Raw genomic sequence first — 26,636 nt, 5'->3', positions numbered from 1 at the left:
TATCGCCTCTCTCTCTCTCTCTCTCTCTCTCTCTCTCTCTCTCTCTCTCTCTCTCTCTCTCTCTCTCTCTCTCTCTCTTCGAATGTTTGTTTGTGTTTGTGTTTCAACTCTTGTGCTGTTGGTGTTTGTGTCGTCATTCATTCATTCACTGAGTTGTTCGAGTGAATTATACTCTACGAAAACATATTTTTCATGGGAATAATATTTTGATATTTTTTTTAACTTTTTGGGGAGAGATGTAAAACTTGCCATTTACTTTTATGGAGCGCCATTTTACTTTATATGATCTTTTTGACTATGCGTTTTCGCATTTTTACTTTTCTTTTACGCTGTTGTCAGATGTGATAAAACGCGGGGTTGCCATGTTTGACAAGCACACTCTGTTATTTTTAAATCTGCGTTGTGGGAGCTCTCTCTCTCTCTCTCTCTCTCTCTCTCTCTCTCTCTCTCTCTCTCTCTCTCTCTCTCTCTCTCTCTCTCTCACTCGTACTATATATATATATATATATATATATATATATATATATATATATTTATATATATATATATATATATATATATATATATATATATATATATATATATATATATATATATATATATATATATTTATATATATATATTTACATGTTATTATATTATGCATACACATGCATCCGCATATGTATGTATATATATGTATATTTCTGTTACCCCTTTTCGTGTTTTGTCATCATGAGTAGGCATATGTATATTTGCTTCATTAACTTTTAGGCGTCGTCAAAAATGTATCTTTTATGCTGAGGAAAACGAGAAAGTTATAGTGTGAAATTTGTTGCCTTGTATACTCAACCAGCTTACATTAATCACTTTTTTTTTATTTACTTCTTTGTTGCGGGTAAATTTATTGCGCCATTGTACGGCTCGTGGCCTGAGTATTATCAACTGGGTAGTATTTCTTCCTGTTTTGGTGCCGAATGGAAGATACGCAATGCTATATTTTGATAAGGAGCTGTGCCATTAAAGGCTTATTTCCTTCAGTGTAGCAACAAATGCTAAAGATAGCAGAAAAGGCTTAAGTTCGCTACAGTGTAGCAGCAAATGCTGAAGATGGCAGAAAAGGCTCAAGCTCTCTCCAATATAGCAACAAATGCTAAAGATGGCAGAAAAGGCTTAAGTTCGCTTCATTGTATCAGCAAATGCTAAAGATAGCAAGAAAAGAATTTTTTTTGCTTCAATGTAGTAACAAATGCTAAAGATAGCAGAAAAAGACTTCGTTTTCGCTTCAGTATAGCAACAAATGCTAAAGACAGCAGAAAGGGGTTGACATCGCTTCAATGTGGCAACAAATGCTAAAAATAGCAGGAAATATGCTGTGCGTGAACCGTCTGGACTGTATTCCCATTGGAATTTATTTAATTAGATTACTATTCCCGTAATCCTATTCGTCTTATAGCCGGAGGGCATCAGAACCCCCCTTTTACCCACTTCCCCCTACCCCAACCACCTCCTTCCACGTTGTCTCCCAAAACGAATACCATCACGAATGAAATTAGAGTAGTAGAAGACATTCAAGAAGAGAGAGAGAGAGAGAGTAAGCAAAATTAATCTTATCAGTAGGAGGCGATAGACACCATATAATTTTAGAGAGAGAGAGCAAAATTAAGATCAGAGGAGACGATAGACAGAGAGAAGAGAGAGAGAGAGCAAAATTAATCTTATCAGTAGGAGGCGATAGACACCGTGTAATTAGAGAGAGAGAGAGAGAGAGAGAGAGAGAGAGAATTAATAAGCAAAATTAATCCTACTATTAGGAGGCGATAGACACCATATAACTTTAGAGAGAGAGAGAGAGACAGTAAGTAAAATTAATCCTATTATTAGGAGGCGATAGGCACCATATAATTTTAAAGAGAGAGAGAGAGAGAGAGAGAGAGAGAGAGAGAGAGAGAGAGAGAGAGAGAGAGAGAGAGAGAGAGTGAGTTTCAATTTCCTGCCAGTCCTGCATCCTCATTAAAGGAACAAACCCCTGATTATATCCGGCGCAGGAACCGCGTCCTAGAGAGCGCCCTGGCCTTTCTATTGTGGGTCCTATTGTCTCTAGATTAATGCGGAGGATGATTCCTAGAATATTTCCCCCGGGGGACTTCGGATTTCATTTCCGGTTCGAAGTTTGTGAAGTTTGAAGTTTGAAGTTTGGGGTCTTGGTTGGGAAGTTCGAGTGTTTTTTAATTAAAAATTTTTTTATTTTTTTATTTTTTTACTAATATTGTCCAATGGTGCAGTTGTTTTCATAATTTTTTTATAAGTTTTTATCTCACCAGTTTTATTAATTAACTGAAATTTTAATATGAGATTTTGCTTCGTTTAATTAATAATAAAACATTTTTCTAAGTTTGTGAATTTGGGGTCTTGGTTAGGGAAGTTTTGAGTATTTTATTTTTTATTTTTTAATCATATCCAGAGCATATATTTTTTAGACATTTTTTAATACCTACATTATTTCTATAGTTTTATTCTGTGGTATGTCTTCATTCACGCCAGTTTTTTTATATAACTTCTTAATTATATTGTCCGATGGCGTATTTTTTTTTATATAATTTTTAAATATACATATTTTCGATCATGCTTTTGTTGATGTGTGTCTTTTTTTCTACCAATTTGTCATTTTACGTGAAATTTTAATAGATTTGTTAAAGACGTTTCAAATAATAATAAAATCTTGTATGATTTTTGCATGCCCTGAAATTTCAATAGACGTCTATTATAATTCAATTATTAAAAACTTTTATATTTTCTTACCTCCCTTCTCCGTCTCCTTTCATTTCTTCATCCATTGTCAGAATAAAATCGTATAGGGGAAAACTCAGACAGTCATAAATATAAGTTATTTATCCATATTAATGACTTGGGGAGTTCCCCCACACGTAGCCAGAATCACTGAAGGATTGCAGCTGGAGACGGAGTGACAGGTTGTCAAAAGAAATTGCAATATGCTAAAACGTTTGGTTTGTTTAGCAAAAGATACTTCAAGATTTACCCAATTTTAACGGATTATACCGGGGTAAAATTCATATCAAGATTTGTGAAAGATTTATATCAGTATTTGTGAAAGATTAATTTCAGTATTTTTTTTTCCTCGAGCTTAACCAATTTCAACTTGTCATATGGGGGGAAAAATTTTTCAATTTTTTTCCAAGCTTAACTGTTTTTAATGCTTCATGGAGGGGGAAATTTCTATCAATCATTTTTTCCCAAGTTTAACCAATTTTAATGAGTCGTAGAGAAATTTATATCAGTATTTTTTCACGTTATGCCAAACTTTTTTAAACAGTGAAAACATCATCAAATAAAATTGATAAATATTTCAATTTATAACTCGTGGTATAGTTTTGATTTACGAGAACAAACCCGTCCAGAAAGACCTGCTGGAATTGAGAATTATGAGCGCCTAATAATAATAATAATAATAATAATAATAATAATAATAATAATAATAATAATAATAATAATAATAATAATAATAATAATAATAATAAAATCTTTGAAGTTTGCGGGAACTGAATTAAGATTTTTATCTCGTTCTTGCCAAGAATTTCTTGGTGAAAGCTTGCTTTTCGGGACGTTGCTCTAAGGACAGGTCTTGGGTTGTAAACCTGTCAGAACGTGGTTTTCGAAGTGTGCGCATCTCTCTCTCTCTCTCTCTCTCTCTCTCTCTCTCTCTCTCTCTCTCTCTCTCTCTCTCTCTCTGAATAGTAAAGCCCTGAGTTTATTCTCTTTTACTGCAGCTCAGATCTCTCTCTCTCTCTGTGGTCCTCTGTCTCTGAATTCTAAAACTCATGTTGCTCTCTCTCTCTCTCTCTCTCTCTCTCTCTCTCTCTCTCTCTCTCTCTCTCTCTCTCTAAATACTTTGTTCGTCCCCCGGAAAACATTTGTTTTGTCACCTTTAAAACTCTGGAAAATAATTCGCTTGAAGATAGAGACCCAGATTAATCCATTTCCTCCTCCTCCTCCTCCTCCTCCTCCTCCTCCTCTTCTTCTTCTTCTTCTTCTTCTTCTTCTTCTTCTTCTTCTTCTTCTTCTTCTTCTTCTTCTTCTTCTTCTTCTTCTTCTTCTTCTTCTTCTTCTTCTTCTTCTTCTTCTTCTTCTTCTTCTTCTTCTTCAATTTCACCCGTTGGAAAATTCTTCGGAGCGTAAACATTTCAATGAAGAATGGGGTTGCATAATGAGAGGAATTTATTGTATGTTGCCTCAAGGGAAGAACGAAAGGTTATTTTGTGTCAAGTCCTCTCCGGAAATAGAACTGTTCTCTCTCTCTCTCTCTCTCTCTCTCTCTCTCTCTCTCTCTCTCTCTCTCTCTCTCTCTCATAAATGCAGTTACAGCCCACGTGAACTTTGCTTTTATTTGGAGCATCAAACCCAAGAACCACTTTATTCTCTCTCTCTCTCTCTCTCTCTCTCTCTCTCTCTCTCTCTCTCTCTCTCTCTCTCTCTCTCTCTCTTTCTCTCTATTTGAAATTAGACTTCACACACAATTGATTTTACGTAAAAGCTTCAAACTTGAAAATCATTTTTTTTTTTATCCTTACTTTGTCACTGTCTCTCTCATTCATTTATTCCATAATGCCATTTTCCACTCTCCCTTCCTCCGCCTTGATTCACTACCCCTCGATTCACCACCCCTTGATTCATCTGGTGATTCATCCCTTTCCGATAGTAAGGAATCATCAGCGGAGATATTTCACCCGTCGTGTCCAATACTTTCATTTTCGAGGTTTCTTATCTTAGTTTACTCCAGGGTCTTTTGATGTACGTTTTGGGGTGGGGAGGGGAGGGAGGAGAAATTTACGTTTACGAATTAATAAGCTCTCTCTCTCTCTCTCTCTCTCTCTCTCTCTCTCTCTCTCTCTCTCTCTCTCTCTCTCTCTCAGTTGTAAAACTCTGAAAGAGTTTGTGGTCTCATTTTCAGAGCTGCTTCTTACTTCTCTCTGAATCCCTCTCTCTCTCTGAATTGTAAAACTGAGAGTGCTCTCTCTCTCTCTCTCTCTCTCTCTCTCTCTCTCTCTCTCTCTCTCTCTCTCTCTCAGTTGTAAAACTCTGTAAGAGTTTATGCTCTCATTTTCAGAGCTGCTTCTTACTTCTATCTGAATTGTAAAACTGCTCTCTCTCTCTCTCTCTCTCTCTCTCTCTCTCTCTCTCTCTCTCTGGATTGTAAAACTCTCAAGAGTCTATTCTCTCATTTTCATAGCTGTGTCCTCTCTGAATTGTAAAACTGAGAATGCTCTCTCTCTCTCTCTCTCTCTCTCTCTCTCTCTCTCTCTCTCTCTCTCTCTCTCTCTCTCTCTCTCTCTCTCTCTCTTCCGTCCCCTAGTCTCTTTGATGTTAATCATAATTATGACACTACCTATCACAATCAATCTTCAAATTAATCTCTCTCCTTCCCGTGAATAAATATTTTGTGTAATTTTATGACATATTTTGTGGGGTGGAATAGAATAGACAGGTAGGGAAGGAAAGTTAATTGCTTTAATAGATCAACGAGCGGGGTGGACCCTCCCGTCATCTTGATGACCAGAAAAGGGGTCACTTTAGGGTAGAAGCTGGTGGCGTTGATTTAAGTGGCCACTGGATCACTTTTGATTAATTGTGGCCCATAGTGGCCTTTTTGTTAGTGGCCATGGAATGTCTCACTTGGTGGTGGCTACTGTCGTCACCGAAACCATCTTGTCTTGTTGGTCACAAAAGCACTTTTGTTTTGGTGGTAAATAATTTTTTTTTATGGGGACTGGTAAATTGGAGCTGTTATTTTCTGTTCGTCTTGGAAAAAAATACTGTTAGTGACCTACGGGAATGTCAAAATTGTTAGTGACCTATTAGAACGTTAGAATTGTTTGTGACCTATTGGAAGGTAAAAATTGTTAGTGACCCATTGGAATGTTAAAATTGTTAGTGACCTATTGGAATGTTGAAATTGTTAGTGACCTATTGGGATGTTGAAATTGTTAGTGACCTGTTGGAATGTTAAAATTTTAGTGACCTATAGGGATGTTAAAATTTTAGTGACCTATAGGATGTTAAAATTGTTAATAACGTATAGAAATGTTAAAATTGTTAGTGACCTATACGAATGTTAGAATTGTTAGTAACCTATATTACTCAAAGACTAGCATTATTTTTACAGGGCAGGCACACCAGTAACAATATTACTAAAGTTAATAGCAAACATTATTATTATTCCCTTTTTTCACAAGAACAGGTACACGAGAAACAATAATAGTAAACAATATTAGTCGGCAAAACATTATTATTATTATTATATTATTATTATTATTAATTTGTTTTCATATTTTTGGTAGCCACTGGCTCCGGAAGTCTTCGCAGAGTCCGTATTCCGTAAAGAATTGAATAAAAGACCCCGCAAGACCCGGGACCAGCGTTTTAATGGGCATTTGAAGACGGGAGATCTTGTCGAAAGAAACCCGGACATCCCTAAAAGGCCCCCAAATATTCCGTTTTACGTTCTTGCCGAATGTTATTCGCGAGTTGGTCCGTTTTTTGGGGATTTTTTTTTTTTTTTTGTGGCTAAATTCAGATTTCAGGGTTTTTTCCAGATGATTTTACTCATGAATTGGAAATCTCTCTCTCTCTCTCTCTCTCTCTCTCTCTCTCTCTCTCTCTTCGTCGGGGGACTCCGCCCCACCGAACCCCCTGTCATCCACCAGTTCATAATCACCAAAAAACATATGCTCTCTCTCTCTCTCTCTCTCTCTCTCTCTCTCTCTCTCTCTCTCTCTCTCTCTCTCTCTGCTCTTAAGAGACTCAGAGGCCCACCCCTCCCCGCCCCCCACACCAAATACCAATCACCAAAAAACATACTCTCTCTCTCCAAATGTTTGCATTAATGAATTTATAACACTCTTTTCTATCACACACAAACATACTCGTACGCACACAAACACACATATACTCGTACATATGCACGCACGGGCACACATATGTTGTCCATCAAGAACACTTTATATTCCAGTTTCTATTTTTGGGGGGGCGGGCGGGCCATTAGAAAACCTAATGAATTTTTCTTTTGAGAGTCTTCTTTATAGATTTTAGAAGATTTATTTAAAATTATATATAAATCAGGATTTTCTTAAAATGATACTCTGTGATAGGGTTTTAAAGATCGTATAAATTCTGGTAAAGGATTTTATTAGAGAAAGCTCCAAATTCCATGAGATGAATTTTTATAAATTGTAGCAAAAATGCTTGAAAGGATTTTTCAGATGTTATATATATCTGTGAGAGGGATTTTTTTTTTTGAGAATGTCCCAAAATCTGTTGAAGGATGTTTTTTCCGTAGTGTGTTTAGTAATGCTGAGCCCTTGCAACTCGGAAGATGCGAGTTCAAATCCTTCTTGAGAAGGAAATTTCAGTTCGCTTATTTGATTGTTAGTTATAGTTTTCATAACATCACCTGAAAAATATTTATACATATATGCATATATACATATATATACATAAGCATATATATGTATATATATATATATATATATATATATATATATATATATATATATATATATATATAAATATACAGTAGTTATATTTATATTTATTAGTTCATTAATTTATTTTGGGTGTAATCCCCCAGTTTGCAAATGATCCCTCTTAAATAATTAAGATAGATATATTACATATTTCTTTAATTAACTCGTTGATTTTACCAAAGATATTCTACGCAAACACACACACACACACACACACACACACACACACACACACACACACACACATATATATATATATATATATATATATATATATATATATATATATATATATATATATATATATTTAACCATTTTGTTTGGAGCCTAAATTCCATCTTGCCAGATTTCTTCCATATTGTGAAATATCTTGGGGATATCTTGTCCTGATCATAACTCTACCATCAGTCCTAACTTTTTTTTTCTTCACCCAAAACATAAAAGGAAGTTTGTAATTGGATTTCTCTCTCTCTCTCTCTCTCTCTCTCTCTCTCTCTCTCTCTCTCTCTCTCTCTCTCCTTTTTTTCTTCAGTTTTATTTTGAGACCTTTGATGTTTCGCAGTGTGAGGAGCGCCCGTGTCCCAAATTCTCAAAGTACAGTGGTGTAAGTTTCTCTCTCTCTCTCTCTCTCTCTCTCTCTCTCTCTCTCTCTCTCTCTCTCTCTCTCTCCTCCCAGGGGTTATCTCCTGAGTTACGAGCTTGATAGCAAAATTGAGATATCATATTTAGTTTTCAGTAAGTGAATATACCCATAAATAGAATATACTTATTTTCTCTGTCATTAAAAAAAAGAATGATTATCTATTCCTTCTTTTGTTCAATTTTTATTGTTTTTTTTTCCTTTGAGGTTAAGAAGTCACAGATCCAAGCTTTTAGAAATGTAAGAGTGATCACCTTTTGAATTTTGACGGCTGGATGCAGGGAAATAGAATGGGTCTTAATTCGATGGAATCTATAGATTTTGAGTCTGGAAACACAGAAGCAGATAGAGAATACGTGATAAGTAAAAAAAAAAAATGCGCCGAAGTTTCTTCGACCCAATCGGGTTTTCTGTACAGGGTATAATCAATGCCACCGAAAATAGATCTATCTTTCGGTGGTCTCGGTATAATGCTGTATGGGCCGCGTTCCATGAAACTTGAACCACGGCCCGGTGGTGGCCTATCCTATATCGTTGCCAGAAGCACGATTATGGCTAACTTTATCCTTAAGTAAACTAGAAACTACTTGTGCTAGAGGGCTGCAGATTGGTATGTTTGATGATTGGAGGATGGATGACCAAACCGCCAATTTGCAGCCCTCTAGCCTTCTGAGGGCGGACAGACGACGTGCGTACAGAAAAAAATACGGACGGAGAGACCAAGCCGGCGCAATAGTTTTCTCTTACAGAAAACTAAAACGTGAAGAGAAAACATTCCAAATATGTGATAGAGAAAGAGACCTCTGAATAAACATATGATGATGCATAACAGCAGGATAGTCTTGGCCTAGAAAAGGAAGAGGTAGCTTATTGGGTAGGGCAGAGGTAAAAGGGATTGACAGACAATCTTTGGAATCACCTCTGGAGCTTTCCTACAGCCATACGGAGCCATTTGGTGAGAATAGGAATGAGCAGCCTAGGGAGTTTTTCTTGTCTTCCTCCTCCTCCTCCTCCTCCTCCTCTTTATTCCTTTGCCATTTGAAAGGTTTATTATATTCTTCCACTCCTTTTTCCGCCCCATACTTTAGGTATTTCTTTATTTTATTCTTCTTGATGATTCTTTTCTCCTCCACTTCCTCTTCTTTTTCCTCCTCTTCCTCCTTCTCTTCCTCCTCCTCTTCCTCCTTCTCTTCCTCCTCCTCTTCTTCCTCCTCTTCCTTCCTCCATCCACCTCATCCTCCTCTTCCTCCCCCCTCCTCTTCCTCCCCCTCCTCCTCCTCCTCCTCCTCCTCCTCCTCCTCCTCCTCCTCCTCCTCCTCCTCCTCCTCCTCCCTCCTCCTCCTCCTCCTCCTCCTCCTCCTCCTCCTCCTCCTCCTCCTCCTTTTCTTCTACATCCTGTCCTTCCAAAAACGATAGGGAATATTCTACCTCACTCCCTACAAAATGTTAAGACTACAGACCCCTAATCCTATGAAATTTGGGATACTGGCCTTCCCCCTCCTTCCCGTCTTCCCCTCCCCCTCCCCTCTCATTATCCCAATTTGTGAGATTTTGATGAGATCGGTAGCGGCGTCACGTGACCCCTCACACACGGAGGACCCCCCCCCCGGGCCATTTTGGGACATCAGGTCTTCTATAGAGTTCGAGTTTACTGTTAGAGGTCCCGTGGAGGCATTTATCCGATACTCCGAAATTTTGGGGAGGGCCAGGGATGCGGGGGGTGGGGGGTACGCTTTTAGATGTTATGCTGGTGATGGTGTTTGCATCCCCCCCTCCTCTCTCTCTCTCTCTCTCTCTCTCTCTCTCTCTGTGTGTGTGTGTGTGTGTGTGTTTCGTAATTTAGAGCCTTCTATTGTGTTCTTTTTGAAATGTGAATATCTCTCTCTCTCTCTCTCTCTCTCTCTCTCTCTCTCTCTCTCTCTCTCTCTCTCTATCTGAATATATATATATATATGAATATATATATATATATATATATATATATATATATATATATATATATATATATATATATATATATATAATATATACAGCATATATATATATATGTACGTATGTATGTATGTACGTATATATATTTATATATGTTGTATGTATGTATATTATATAATTTATATATGTTTGTGTACATGTATTATAATAATAATAATAATAATAATAATAATAATAATAATAATAATAATAATAATAATAATAATAATAATAATAATAATTCTTAGAGATGTACAATATGTTCCAGAATGCATTTTCCAGTTCCCTCGGTTCCAGGATAATCATCCCATACGTTTTTATTTTATTTTTCCAGCGAAACGTTTTATCCCACCTTTAGGAATAAAAACGCTCCCAGGAATTCGAGAACTGTGGTTCTGGGATTCCCGGAATTGGACGACTCATGTTTCGCGCTTTCTGGTTGTTCGCGCGAAGGAAATTCTGGATATTTGTGTTACTCTTTTCTTTCTTGTTACTTTTGTTTATAAATTGATTGATGATGCGTTGTTGCAAATCTTCGAAACGTTGGGTGTGTTTTGATGTTTTATTGTTGTTGTTGTTTTACATATTTGTTCTCTCTCTTGTTTTTTGTGAATTGATTGGTGTTGTGCTCTTGTTGTTGTTGTTGTTGTTTTGCTTATTTGTTCTCTCTCTCGTTGTTTTTTGTGAATTGATTGGTGTTGTGTTGTTGCAAATCTTCGAAACGTTGGTTGTGTTTTGATGTTTTATTGTTGTTGTACTTATGTTGTTCTCTCTCTCTCTTGTTTTTTGTGAATTGATTGGTGTTTTGTTGTTGCAAATCTTCGAAACGTTGGTTGTTTTGTTGTTGTTGTTGTTGTTGTATTTATGTTGTTCTCTTGTTTTTTGTGAATTGATTGGCGTTTTGTTGTTGCAAATCTTCGGAACGTTGGTTGTGTTTTGTTGTTGTGCTTATGTTTGTTCTCTCTCTTGTTGTTTTTTGTGAGTTGATTGGTGTTATGCTGCTGCAAATCCTCGAAATGTTGGTTGTGTTTTGATGTTTTATTGCTGTTGTTGTACTTATGTTTGCCTTTGTAAATTGAGTGGGGTTGTGTTGTTGCAAATTGTTGTTGTTGTACTTATGTTTGCTTTTGTAAATTGAGTGGGGTTGTGTTTTTGCAAATGGTTGTTGTTGTACTTATGTTTGCTTTTGTAAATTGAGTGGTGGTGTTGCAAATCTTCGGAACGTAGGTTGTGTTTTTGGTTTTTTGTTGTTGTTATATTTTGTTTGTTCTCTCTCTTGTTGTTTTTTGTGAATTGATTGGTGTTGTGTCGTTACAAATAGAACGTTGGTTTTTTGTTGTTCTTTGTTGATGTTGTTGTTGTTGTTGTTGTTGTGAAAACAGACGAAGAGGAACCAGGATATGCAAATAAAAAGATAAAAAAACTAATAGAAATCAAGTAAACATATTTATATCCAGTACCAGAAATCAATACAGTAACATTCATTAACAAATAAGAAAACAAACGAGGCAAGTCAGAATTACACTCCCTCTAGATTGCTTGACTAATTAATTGATTTATAAAAAATCTGGCGTTGCATCGCCTCTCAGACTGATGAGCGAAAACATCCACAGTACTGCCGAGAAGAGAGATTGTATTGGGCATTGTGACAACGTGACACATGAACAGATTGAGTAGCACGCACTAACTCTAATAGGTATTGTATTAAATTGAATTGTATTGAATTGAATGTAGAATTTAGGCCAAAGGCCAAGCACTGGGACCTATGAGGTCATTCAGCGCTGGGAAGGAAATTGGCAGTAGAAAGATGTGAGAGGTGTAACAGGAGGAAAACTTCGCAATTACACTATGAATTAATTATTAGGAGAGGGTGGAAAGTAAGATGGAAGGAGGAGAACTTGAAAGGAGGTACAGTAAAAGGAATGAAAGGGGTTGCAGCTAGGGGCCGAAGGCACGGTGGAAAGAACCTTAAGTAATGCTTACAGTGCACCGCATGAGGTATTGTATTAAAGGTATTCTTGGAAATTCTCTACATCTGAAAGATGGCTAAAATGGAATCCCTCTAGGCAGTGATCTCAATCAAAATCATCGGTTGGGAAAGCTGAGACTCCTGATCGCTTCTGTCAATCTTGTCCAGAAGATCGACGATCTAAAGGAGGTTCGTCTGTCGACGTCCAGAAAGGAGAACAATATTGCGTCAGTGGAAGAACACGGGAAGAATAAGAGATCAGAACGTAAGATCAGAATCTCGTAGCATCAATTCTGTCATCTCCTTTCATCTCTGTAGATAATGGCAGCTCTTGTGAACAATACCTGATAATTTCCTGCCAGGATTTTTATTATTATCCCCGACGAAGGAGGTCGCGTTTGTCGTTATATTCGTTTGTTTCTTTGTTTGTTTGTTAGCAGGAATCCTCCTGAAGTTGTTTGTGGATTTTTATGATTTATTTTTCCAAAGATTGTCCCTGTGACTGGCATCAAGTGGTTAAATTTTGGCAGAGATCCAAATGGGATAAGGGACATTGTTTTTTGAGAGACCCCTGGTCTTGGCGGAGATTTGTTGCATGAGAACAGTATTATTATTATTATTATTATTATTATTATTATTATTATTATTATTATTATTATTATTATTATTATTATTATTATTATTTGCAGCACATAATGCTGAAATCTTAAGTAGTTGCTTAATATGTGTAATATTGAAGTTTAATTCACAATAATAATAATGATAATTATTATAATAATAATAGTACATTGTTCTAATTTCATAATATTTGTTACAACAACATCAACATCAACATCAACAGCAATAATAATAATAATAATAATAATAATAATAATAATAATAATAATAATAATAATAATAATAATAATAATAATAATAATAGCCCAGTATTGAAAGTTCCCTACATTTTTAATAATAATAATAATAATAATAATAATAATAATAATAATAATAATAATAATAATAATAATAATAAATAATAATAATAATAATAATAATAATAAATTCACGCAGCCTCATCTTTATCTTTCGCTTTGTAAGTGCCTAATTTCCTCCATCTATTGTGTGGTATATCTGATGTTCATTGCATTCACGTAATATATATATATCTCTCTCTTTCTCCTTTCTCTTCCAGATGATTGATGGGCCGCACAAAACTTTCTGATGTCTAGTTTTCCTTTTTGGGGGGGGGGCCCGAGGTATTGTTTGCACGTGTGTGTGTGTGTGTGTGTGTGTATGTGTGTGTCTGTGTGGAAGGTCACATGAGATATTTCGTGACCTTATGTTTTTATTTTTGCTTTGGTGTTGTGTTATACTATTGGTGTTGCTTCATGGTTATAGTTATAAGTTATTTATTTTATTTCATCTTTTATTATTATTATTATTATAATTTTGACACTGGTGAATTCCCAGCCAGAATTCACTAAATGGTATATTATTATTATTATTATTATTATTATTATTATTATTATTATTATTATTATTATTATTATTATTATTATTTCAAGACGTATCCTTGGTAAATTCACAGTTCAGATGTCCACTAAAAGGTATATTGTTTAAAAGATCATGCACAAATGGCCATCCGACAGGCATTAAATACATATTTCCTTCTTCACTTTGTAGCCAAGAACTCCTGCTGTTATGCAATTCTTTATTGTCCACTTCACATGCAAGAATAAGGAAGAATAATTCTCAGCCATCTTTTGAGCCATCTGCGTTGCAGGCGGTTCAACTCGAAGTTGACCAACAAGTTCCAGCTCTTCCAGACAGAGAAAGCCGAGCCAAGTTGGAGAGTTGGTCTCAGAAATCGTAACTCCTCTGCTATCTAGCCGGATTCCATTAAGAAATCGAGAGCACAGGTTACTTGCAGAAATACCTCGAAAATGGCGCAGACGCATTCGGATAAGAGATTCCTCTAAACCGGTCTTGGCAGATCCGAATGCGACCGGCTGGCTGGCTGGCTGTCTCCTCAACAAACAGGACGGGTCGCCATTGTCTCGCCCTGTGGAACTCCACTACCGCAGCTCTCTCCATCTCTCCCGTTTTCTCTTGTGCCGCGGCTTCTTATTTCCTTCTCCTCCTCTTCCTCCTTTTCCTTCTCCTCCTTCTTCTTCTACCCATCCTTCTTCTTCTTTTTCTACCCCTCCTTCTCCTCCTCCTCCTCTTCTTCCTCTTCTCCTTCTTCTTCTCCTTCTTTTGAAAGGCGGCGGCTTGTATCTAAGTAGTAGCCGATTCGCACATTACGATTCGCGACAGGTTATCAGCATCAGATCATTCCTTACAAACAACTGCCTTGAGATTCGGTAACACTGACATTTATGTTGTACGAGGTTAGGGGCCGTTAACCTCACGGTTAATCCACCTCTTACGAACCTGGCCTTGGAGCTGGATACAGTAATAATGGGTTACAACGAGGCGCAGCCGAAATCTCGCATTGTCTAGTCTTCAAACCAAGAACTGTCAATATAAAAGCCAATTCTTCAACAAGGAATCGCCTATATGATATATGCCTTGTCAAATTCAAATTCCCCCTCCACCCTCCCCCCCCCCTCCCCTTCTGACTTGATTTGGGACAAAATGGACCACAATGAGACCCGAGATCCGTCGGGGTGACTTTTCTTTGAAGGGCCATTCGTCAGTTTCAGGACATGCTTGTTGCATTCAAATTTGCCTAATGCGCGGATGGAGTAACGTGTGCATTTGATTAGTGTCTGTTGCAACGACAGACCGTCGTGGGGTATCTGTCAGTTTCTTTGACGTGTGGAGAGAGAGAGAGAGAGAGAGAGAGAGAGAGAGAGAGAGAGAGGTTGGCAATTTTGTTATCATGCTTAGTGGACAAGGTTCGAGACAGACTTGGAAACATTTTCAAAAATTTTGCACATAGATTTTGTCCTTTTTCTTTTACCATATATTGCTTTAGCCAGAGAGAGAGAGAGAGAGAGAGAGAGAGAGAGAGAGAGAGAGAGATGCCATTTTGTCATGATGCTCGGTGGACAAGGTTCGAAGTAAGCTTGAGTTAATTTTCAAAAAATTTACTCACCGATTTTGTGTCTTTTTTTTCTTTTACCAAATATTGTTTTGGAGAGAGAGAGAGAGAGAGAGAGAGAGAGAGAGAGAGAGAGAGAGAGAGAGAGAGAGAGAGAGGGGGGAGGTTAATTTTCCACTGTGCTAAGCGGACAAGTGTCGAATCAAACTTAAGAAATTTTCCAACAAACCGAGTTTCTATCAAAATTTGGGAACATTTTCACAAAGTTATGCACATCAGTGTTTATAAAAATTTGGGAACATTTTCACAAAATTTTGCACATCAATTTTTATAAAAATTCGGGAACACTTTCACAAAATTTTGCACATCCGTTTTGTATCAAAGTTTGGGAAAATTTCCAAAACATTTTGCCCATCGATTTTGTATCAAAATTTGGGAAAATTTCCAAAATATTTGCAAAAAAAAATGATGTCATTTTTTCAGCACATCATGCTCCAACCAAATGACTTAATTCACATTAAAGAAAAACATTTTAATAAAAACATTTTTATAATAAAAATATAACCGACAGCAGCAGGCAGCTTCAGCCATTTAACCAGGATCCAGATACCAAGCAAGATTTCAGTCCTGTATCCGTGACTTGTCATGGTTTCATGGTTTCAGGAATGTCAGGAATGCTGTTTGGAATGGTGGAATGGGTATGACTACTTTCCCATGCCCTCTGCCCATTTAATTTACTTCGTAAATACATATCTGCGTTCTCTCCGTTTTGCTTGGGGCCGAGTTGGGTCATAAATGAGGGACTGGAAATGTACAGATTTATATTTAATTCTCGTGGATGTGGGAACGAGGTCATGCAATTCTAGAGAGAGAGAGAGAGAGAGAGAGAGAGAGAGAGAGAGAGAGAGAGAGAGAGAGAGAGAGAGAGAGAGAGAGAGAGAGAGAGAGAGAGAGAGAAAAGAAAATGACTGTTTATTCGACAGATTCGACAGATTACAGGTATATCGTGTGTAACTTACATCAGAATTATCTTGAGAGAGAGAGAGAGAGAGAGAGAGAGAGAGAGAGAGAGAGAGAGAGAGAGAGAGAGAGAGATTTTGGATATATCATTTGTAGTTGACATCAGAATTACATGAGAGAGAGAGAGAGAGAGAGAGAGAGAGAGAGAGAGAGAGAGAGAGAGAGAGAGAGAGAGAGAGAAATGACTGTCCATTCGTCAGATTACAGATATATCGTGTGCAGCTGACATCAAAATTATCTTGAGAGAGAGAGAGAGAGAAAGAAAAAAATCCAGGCTACACACACACACACACACACACACACACACACACACACACACACACACACACACACACGACGATGCCCACTCGTATCTCTAAATACATCTGGAGTTGACAATGAAAATATTTTTTCCCCCTCTCAAGACGAGCGAGACCCGCTTCGCCTAGTCATCAGCCCACGTGACCTGGCAAAGAATGCCCTCTTTGGTTGCTCAGGATGGGTCTTTTGAAGAGGTCACACCCACCCCCGGGAGGGGTGAGGCCACATGCCGAATTTCGTTGCTCTGTGACCCGGGACGGTTGCGTCATTTGCTGGTGTTCATTTGTTTTGTTTCAGTGTGTAACCTGTTTCCTTTGTTGGGTGGCTTTAGGGAATATTAATAGTTTCTGATCTAGTTATTCTTTTAATTGATGTGTGAAACTATTATTATTATTATTATTATTATTATTATTATTATTATTATTATTATTATTATTATTATTATTATTTATGGCTCTAGTTATCCTTTTAATTGATGTGTGAAATTATTATTATTATTATTGTTATTATTATTATTATTATTATTATTATTATTATTATTATTATTATTATTATTATTATTTATTCGTAATGTTCCCGCATTGTTATGACACAAGTTTAGAATATTTTTAACTTGTTAAGTAAGCTTCAAAGAATAGAATGTCTTCATAAAATAGGAGATAAATAAAAAGGAATATATATATATGTATTTTTATTTATTTATTTATTATTCATTCGGCTATCAAAATAACCTAATGGATAGCTGGACCTCCCGTGACTCTAATTAATCCAAAAGAGGCAGAGGTTTGAATCCCGGCCAAGGCAAATGAACTTAGCATTTATGATTGCCTGTCGGTGAATTCGAAGTTGAAGTAATGAATGTGGCTTGATAATGTACTTGTGATTATATAAATAGTCACCAGGGTATAACTGACAAAATTGTAATACATATATATGAATATATACTGCATATATATATATATATATATATATATATATATATATATATATATATATATATATATATATATATATATACATATTTATATGTATATATATATATGTATCTTGTGTTCATATATATGTTAATTATTAATCTTCAGTGAAACGTTCTAATTCATATTTAAACTGCTTTATTTCCAGGTATGTGTCCATTCGCCTTCCACGGGAAATTTACTACAAGGGTTGAAAGGCGAAATTGAAAGATGAATGCAAATCACTACTTGATTCTTGTAAGTATTGGTATTTGGGTTCTATTATAGCGTTCGTAGGAAATTACTGAAATTTAGTGTGAGTGAGTGTTATGGAAAATATTCTTTCCGTGATTCTCGTAATTTTGTGTGCAAGAGATTTGTGTGTAAGTGTTCATGCAACCATGCAGATATATATATATATATATATATATATATATATATATATATATATATATATATATATATATATGTGTGTGTGTGTATATACTGTATACACACATATATATAATATATATATATATATATATATATATATATATATATATATATATATATATATATATATATATATATATATATATATATATATTTTCTGACTCACATCAGGATCGAACCCAGATCTTTCAATTGAAAGAGGAGAGACCGCTGCCAACGAAGCCACACAAGTCATAAAAGAAGTTGGAACCTGAGTACCACTGTACCTAAGGCTTTACCTGGGCAGGCTAACTTCTGTTATGACTAATGTGGCTTGGTTGGCAGCGGTCTCGTCTTTCAAATGAAAGACGTGGGTTGATGTGAGTCAGAAATTTATTTCTGAGTCAGAAATTTATTTCTGATTCCATATATATGATTGTATATTGATTATATATATATATATATATATTATTATATTATTATTATTATTATTATTATATATGTATTATTATTATGATTATTACCGGCGAATTACTAACTTTTAGAGAACAGGATAACCGTATGCGAAAGAAAGAAAATATTAAAGTAGAGAAGAGAAAGAGCAGAAAAAGATAACAAAATATTTTTTAAAATATCAATAATAATAAATGAATAGATAAAAAAATGAAGCTTAAACAGTTGTGAACGACAAGCAAGTGTGATAAAAGTGTGTGCTCTTCAGAAAATGCAGAACTAAGCAATAACAGACAAGCGAATAATAGCCCTTTTTCTGTATTTCTTTTTATTTTTTTTTTTTTAATATTTCCGGAGGCCTGCCATATATCTCATGTGTCAGAGGCCGGTCTGTCAACACTCTGGGGAACTGTTTTCTCTCTCTCTCTCTCTCCGGTTTGTGTGTCTGCTAGTTGTCTCTGCCGTGGATTCCTTGGTTCTCTCTCTCTCTCTCTCTCTCTCTCTCTCTCTCTCTCTCTCTCTCTCTCTCTCTCTCTTCTTCGATTTCCATGTTGCAAGTTGTTCTTGGACTCTCTCTCTCTCTCTCTCTCTCTCTCTCTCTCTCTCTCTCTCTCTCTCTCTCTCTCTCTCTCTCTCTCTCTCTCACATCTAGATTAATTGTGGATGAAAATTAACGCTAATAAAGTTAAAGAAGTTGGACAGCCAAGGGTAGCTAAGAGAACGAATGATAATTATAAGTCAGAAAGCAATGTGTCTGAGGACGAAGAGACCATTTAGTAGAGCTTTTCACTCTTCATTCCTTCCCCTTTGGTCTCTTAGCTGTCCAACTCCTTCAACACCCTAAAGAGGCTTCTACAAGTGTCCTGTTCTTGTCATTTTAGGCTACATTATCTGACTGGCTTTATTCTTCACCACACTGGTTAATAAGGTATATGCGAACACACAGACATGGTTATGTTTCTTGAGGAATTCAACTGGCTTCGGATGAAGAGAGAGAGAGAGAGAGAGAGAGAGAGAGAGAGAGAGAGAGAGAGAGAGAGAGAGATTTTCTCTTTTTCACAGTACGCTGGAAAAGGTACTAATGACCCTAGATATATGGCAGGATTAAATTAGGATTTTTCATTTGAGGATTTTTGGTATCATTTATGAATGAGATATGAGTAGCTTTCCGTGTTGGTAATTCATTTAGGTATATTTGATTTCGCTTATTTTTTAAACCTCTCTCTCTCTCTCTCTCTCTCTCTCTCTCTCTCTCTCTCTCTCTCTCTCTCTCTCTCTCTCTCTCTCTCTCTCTCTCTCTGTACTGCCGTCAGTTCACCTCACGAGGTGCACTGTAGGCATTTACAATAGGGTGTTTGCAGTGTCCCTTCGGCCGCTACCAGTATATATCCACTTTTTAACTTTTTACTTTACCTCCATTCTATCTTCTTTACTTCAGCCTTGCTGTCCAACCTTTCTCTCTCTCTCTCTCTCTCTCTCTCTCTCTCTCTCTCTCTCTCTCTCTCTCTATATATATATATATATATATTGATATATATATATATATATATATATATATATATATATATATATATATATATATATATATATATATATTGATATAATACATATATATATATTGATATAATTCCAGGAAAACTGTATCACACAGATCTATTTGAGATGGAACACTGATAACCGAAGGATTAATAGGGTAAGAGCAGTGTAGGTATAGATAAGGATGAACTTATATATATACAGTATGTATACATACATACATACACATGTACATATATATATACACACATACATACATACATACACACAGATTGTCCCACTGTACCATTAACACCGCACACTTCTCTCTCTTATTCCCCAGCGTCATCCATCTATCCTTCTTCACCATTCTCCCTGACATGCTCATCGGGCAAAAGACAGTTAATCACAACCTAACAAAAGAATTGTTTCTTTGAATGCGTTAGGCCAGTGCCACAGTGGCACTCTGTGGCACTCAATAAGGGAAGGGCTTGTGAGGGGTTGTTAAGGCATTTGCATATAAGTGGTGTATATCGTGGATTTATTTTTTTTGGTCTGGAAGGATTTGCATAAGGCTGAAGTGTTCGTGTGATATATGCTAATGTCATTGACAAAGCTATATGAATTCACATACGCATATACATATGCATGTATATATTTGTATATATACACATACACGCACATATATATATATATATTTTTTTTAAGTATATATATGTATATATATGTATAATATATATATATATTTTTCATATATATATGTATATATATATATAATATATATATTTTTTTCAAGTATATATATGTATATATATATATGTATAATATATATATATTTTTCAAGTATATATATGTATCTATAATTATATATATATATATATATATATATATATATATATATATATATATATATATATATATATATATATATATATGCATGTATTGTTTGTGTGTGTATTTATGTTCATCTGTGTGTGTGCGCATGTTTACCATACAAATTTATCACTACAACTGAAACAGTGCTGGAATGTGAACACTTCTCACATGTCTCATTCATTCCCTTGGAATGCAGTAGATGTAGTTTTGGCTAGAAACAAATTATTCCTCGGATATTTTCTCTCTTTGTTCTCGAAGCTCCGAGGAACCCAGAGGAATCCAGACCTCAGCCTCTTTGTCCAAGTTTCGGCGATTGATATAGAGAGAGAAAGTTCTTTATGATTATCTGTTGTTGAACGCCGGAATTCCCTGTTTGAGTTTAGGATCTCGGGAGATTGAAATTAAAACCGTGAAAGAATGTTCTCCAGTTATACCCTTTGTTCTCCTAATGTTCTTCAGTTGTACTCTTTGTTCTCCAAGTTTTGAAAGGCTAAAATATTTCAGCTAATTTTTAGAGCAGGTTTCTTGAAGTCGTGAATCAGGATTTGCATATTAATGGTCTGTTAATTCTTTGGTGTACATAAGTTCCTTAGATTCTTAGCTTATGGTGGAAAATTCTGGTTGTATAGGAAAGACATTTGCAATTATTATTGATGCGAAGAGTGTCAACAAGTAGTATTTAGTACGCATATTTTAGAAAAACATGCAGTTGTAAGAATTCAGTAAAAATTATGCCCAAATTCTTGTAAGCTAGCCATTCCTAGCCTTAAATTCTTATTTGATACGTTAATATATTTAGTAATTTTGAGGACCACATGAAAATAATATGAAGGAAAAACCGTGTGAAATTACGTACTTTATAGAATGAAAATTAATTTAAAATGAAATGGCCCATTTGGAAAAAAATTCTTTAATCCTGAAGTTATGCGGTAGATTCAAGTTTGCAGAATCGTATGTAAAATAAGTTTTCCTCAGTTTGGCCACTTTACGATAGTTTTGGAAAGTTTTCACGGGATTGCATATTTCTCATTCCCTAATATAATTTGAATAGGATTTTTCGACTTTTACGTACGTTTCGTAAATCATCCCCCACGGGTGTTCATAAGATTTCGATGTCGGGGTCTTTGTTAGAAGCGGTTATGAGACTGGAAGGTTTTCTTCTCTGTCTGTCTGTCAGTGTGTCTGTCACACTTCGTATGTTTACTGTGAGATTTACAAGGTGGGTTCTTCTGGGTTTTATAGGTCCCTATCGAGAAAGTTATGGGGACTAAAGATTTCCTCTCTGTATGTCTGTCTGTCAGTATTTCTGTCAGTCTTTGTTTATTGCAAGTCTATTTTTATTCACTGTCATGTCACATTTTACCATTTGCTTTCTTCTGGGTATTGTGACTTTCTCTTCTCCTCTCGGACTTCACTGTAACCAGTTGCTGGTCTGGCAAAAAAATTCATGGGATAATGTCTATTATACAGTATTATAATAGTATCTTTTTGTCTATTATGCAGATTTACTTCAGATGTAGTATCAAAGGTGTGGTTTATGTGCTGACAGGAGGAAAAGAGTGGTAGTGAATCTATTTTCTTTCCTTGTTTGCAGAGAAGAACTTGACTTATTCAATAGAAATTTTGGAGACCAATTTTACACATTTTAAAAGAATAAAAAACTATTATTTCTGTTTCTAGACTAATGTAACAATCTCGTAGGTGTCAGTGACCACGACTTTTTTTTTTTTGTTAAGTCATTAAGTCACCCTTTCTTAGAGGAAGCTATTTATTGACCCCCCCAAAAATCACTAAATGTTGTTTTGATAAATATAAAATTCTTGTAACATTTCTCTGTTGGAAATTTTTTTAAACAAAAAACAAAATTCTGACTTACTTTTAAGTATATTAGCAGACATATGAAACCATATCAAAATGAGAAACAGACATATTATCCCAGAAATAATGTAATACTAATCTAAAACCTGAAGGTTTTGGTAAAGATAAAATTCTTGTAGTATTTATTATTTGTTTTTCCACTTTATTTTAAAAAACAAAAATTCTGGTGTATTTCGACCATAGTAGCACACATATGAACCTTATTGAAAGAGAAAACAGACATCTTAGCCATGGAATAATGTGTAATAATAGTGGTTTCACCTCCTTTTAACAGTCTGATAAAAAAAAAAATACTCAGGAACGTTTCCTCGCAAGGATTTCTCATTGTTTTCGGAAACTGTGACCTTAACGAATGACCTAACTTGAGTTTGCTTTAGGGGAATGGGAAAGACTAAGTAAAAAATTTTTTTTTTTTTTTTTAGGTTACCTGAGGTGAACCTGGTTGAGCTTTTGCGATCGAATTATCTGTTTGTTTGGCGTAATATTCACATTTTTCGACTTCTCAAGAACTCCTTGGTCAGTTTCAACCAAATTTGGCACGAAGCTTCTTATGGGTAAAGGGGAGTTCAATTTCGTACATATAATGAAGAACCAAGCCCCCTTGAAAAAGGGAGCTATCCCCCCCTTCTTTGTCATTTTTTCAGTGTCTGTCTGTCTGTGTGTAATCAAAGTCAAGTCAGTACAAAGCATCTATGTGGAGAGGGAAGGCAAGGGGAGCTACGCCCCCTTGGTTTTTTTTTTTTAATTTTCCACATTTTTTCCAACCACTAATCCTTCTCCTGCTCTTGTCTCCTCTTCCTCTTTCCATTCCTATCCCTCCCCCTCCTCCTGCCCAGTCGTCCCCCTTCTCCCCAACTCTTCCCACCCCCTCCTACTCTTCCTTTTAAGGATTTTATTATTGGGTTGTCGTTAAACGGTCAGGTTTTGTTATCATATATCACAAGTTCTTTTCTATAATTCGTTTGATCACTTAAAGGTCAACATGCCCGCGAGTTAGTGTTTTTTTTTTTTTTTTTTTTAAGCGGTTCCATTTCCGTAACGGCTTGGAGCTTTTCTCTGTTCAGTAGTAATATGAGAGAAGCGTGTTTTTCATCCTGTAGCCAAAATTTTAAGGCCTGGTGGTGTTTGTTCAGTTCTTGGATGGGTAACCGTTTTAAAGCACTTTCAGTAGTTCTATACTGCTGTTTTTACGCCTCTCTTCATACACAATGAGACAGGCTTCTTGAATAGTTACTCATTAAGCTGTTTATTTCATAAGTGGCATCTTCAAAAGGTTGTAAAGTTTTTAATTAAGTTTTTGAAAGCAATTTCGTTCTTTTCTAAGTGTTGCAAGAATTTATGTACACCAGGGACATAACGCTTATCCAGGGCGTTTGAAATTTTTCCTAATTCTGCTAGTTGCAAGGAGAGAGAGAGAGAGAGAGAGAGAGAGAGAGAGAGAGAGAGAGAGAGAGAGAGAGAGAGAGAGAGATAGGAGAATTTTAAATAGTTCAGTAAGCATGAATCGATAACACACACTTTATTCTTATTATACTCACAGAAAGATAAGAACTCAGAGAGAGAGAGAGAGAGAGAGAGAGAGAGAGAGAGAGAGAGAGAGAGAGAGAGAGAGAGAGAGAGAGAACGAACGGCAGTTTTAATTAAAGTAGTAGGAAGAATTAGATACTACGCACTGCGTTCTAATAATACATACAGAAAAATAAGCGCTCGGGAGAGAGAGAGAGAGAGAGAGAGAGAGACAATTTTAATTAAAGTAGTAGGAAGAATTAGATACTACATACTGCATTCTAATAATACTACACACTGCAAAATAAGCACAAAAAAATAAGCACACAGAGAGAGAGAGAGAGAGAGAGAGAGAGCAAGCAAGCAAAAATTAATCCCATCATTATGAATCGATAGACCACTTAATTTCAGCGGTACGCAACGCGAACACAAACAAACAGAGAGAGAGAGAGAGAGAGAGAGAGAGAGAGAGAGAGAGAGAGAGAGAGAAGACAGGAAAAGGATATTTTTAGTCCAAATAAACAATATCCTGGTTCACGCCTCATATATATTGCCCCGATGAGAAGCTAGAGAGGGTGTTTTTTTATTTCTCGTACCTTCTTCAGCGCCTTCTTCAGGTGCATAGGCCGAGGGCTATATATGTTACAGGCAGATACCGAAACCAGGCATTTCGCGGACTGCCTGAAGTTTCAGGCAGACAGCGAGATGCACTTAGGGGCTCCTGGTACTAAACACGGCGAAACAGTGACTCACCTACACTGTTTCGCCGTGTTTAGTACTAGCCCCTGGGGGGATCAAATGTCCCCAAGTGCATTTCGCTATCTGCTGGAATATTCAGGCAGTTCGTGAAATGCCCGGTTTCGGTATCTGCCCGTAACATATATACTGCTTCGGTTTTTTTTACTCGAGTGATTGTTTAGTTTTTTCTTACTTGGGCAATTTTTTTTAGTAATTTTTTTTAATTGAGTAACTTTTAAAATTATTTTTCTAACTAGTTCATGGGAGGCAATAATTGTTATTCCTTGAAGGCCATAGTTTATCTAACAATAATTGATGATTGTTGTTGAGCAGATGTAAAGTGAACAATGTAATTTACATAATGATAATTGATAATTGTTTTTGAGTAGGTTAATAATTGTTATTTTTCGAAAAATTTTTTTCTGTAATGCGAAAACAAATTATAATTGAGAGTAATATTGATTACACAACAGATATTAAAGAAATGAGAGTAATATTAATTACACAACAGATATTAAAGAAATGATGTTATCATTACCAGCAATTATAATACCAATAACTACGGCCACAACAATAACAAATTGATAACAAAAAACTAATGAAAAATAAAAATAAAAAACAAAAATAATTTTAAAAAACTTTACCTTCCTCCGTTACATGAAAGAAAGATACTCGAGCGTTAATAGAAGCAAAAGTCGAAAATGGCAAAAAAAAAAAAAAACATGAAAAAAGTTCCTCCATCTCTCTTAATGATAAGAAAAAAACTGTCCCGTTTCGGATAACAGATATAGTCGGCAAAAACGACCTGTTACGCCGGATAAAAGTTTCATGATCGAGCTTCGATGAGAGAGAGAGAGAGAGAGAGAGAGAGAGAGAGAGAGAGAGAGAGAGAGAGAGAGATTTATTTTAGCTTATAAGTCTGATGTCTTTTATTGACAGGCATATATATATATATATATATATATATATATATATATATATATATATATATATATATATATATATATATATATATATATATATATATATTATCACAATTTCTGTTTTGCCTGAAGTGCTGTGGGAGAAAATATATTTTTATATTTATAGATATGTACAGATAAACTCTTTTGTATCTGTAAAGTGATTTCAGTTTTGCCAAATTATCTTTTTCAGGAGGGGTTTATCGTTACTTTAGAAAGTAACCCATTAATATATATATATATATATATATATATATATATATATATATATATATATATATATATATATATATATATACATATATATGTTTATATAAAGGCCAAATACTAAACTTAAACACCCCAAAAAGTGAAAAAAATGTTATGAAAAAATAAGAAATAAAAAATATCTGGAGTCAAAATGAAATGAGGCCAGGCAACGCCAGATTAAAAAAAAAAAACCACCTTCCTCACGGGACATCCCATGAGTGACGTCCTCGTTTCCTGTCACCTCATAACTCATTCATGGTTAAAAGTCCTCATCATTTTTGAGGTTTCTGTGGCATCCATCACATGAGAATTCTTCTTGGATAACTGAATTATGTTCGTTCATTTACGTCATCGGTACTTCAGTCAGCCTCTCTCTGTCTCTCTCTCTCTCTCTCCAACAGGAAAAATTCCCTTCAAATCAAGATAGTTGTCTTTACAACCAGGACAGTTCCCCACCGTCCAGGAAAATTATTCTGGCAACATGGAAAATTCCTCTACGTTCAGGGAAGTTTTTTTACAACTAAGGAAATTCCCCTGCAGCCAACAGGAAAATTCCCCCCTTCAAAGTTTTTACAACCAGAAAATCCCCAGATGCAGGTCATCTTAAAATTCCAGGAATTTTTTTACAGGAAATTCCCCTGCAG

General features: G+C 35.7%; 1 long non-coding RNA gene across 1 annotated transcript in view; it reads left to right on the top strand.

The window, feature by feature from the left end:
- Nucleotides 1-26,636, top strand: part of LOC136852957 (uncharacterized) — an 83,861-nt gene that overhangs the window by 26,614 nt on the left and 30,611 nt on the right. Inside the window, exon 2 of the long non-coding RNA XR_010857279.1 lies at nucleotides 17,571-17,659. This is a non-coding gene — a long non-coding RNA (uncharacterized lncRNA). The remainder of the gene's footprint in view (nucleotides 1-17,570; nucleotides 17,660-26,636) is intronic.

This window comes from Macrobrachium rosenbergii, chromosome 26 (genome assembly GCF_040412425.1).
Source record: "Macrobrachium rosenbergii isolate ZJJX-2024 chromosome 26, ASM4041242v1, whole genome shotgun sequence".
NCBI classification, from domain to species: domain Eukaryota; kingdom Metazoa; phylum Arthropoda; class Malacostraca; order Decapoda; family Palaemonidae; genus Macrobrachium; species Macrobrachium rosenbergii.
The sequence above is the reverse complement of the archived record's forward strand: the minus strand, read 5'-3'. Positions and strand labels throughout refer to the sequence as shown.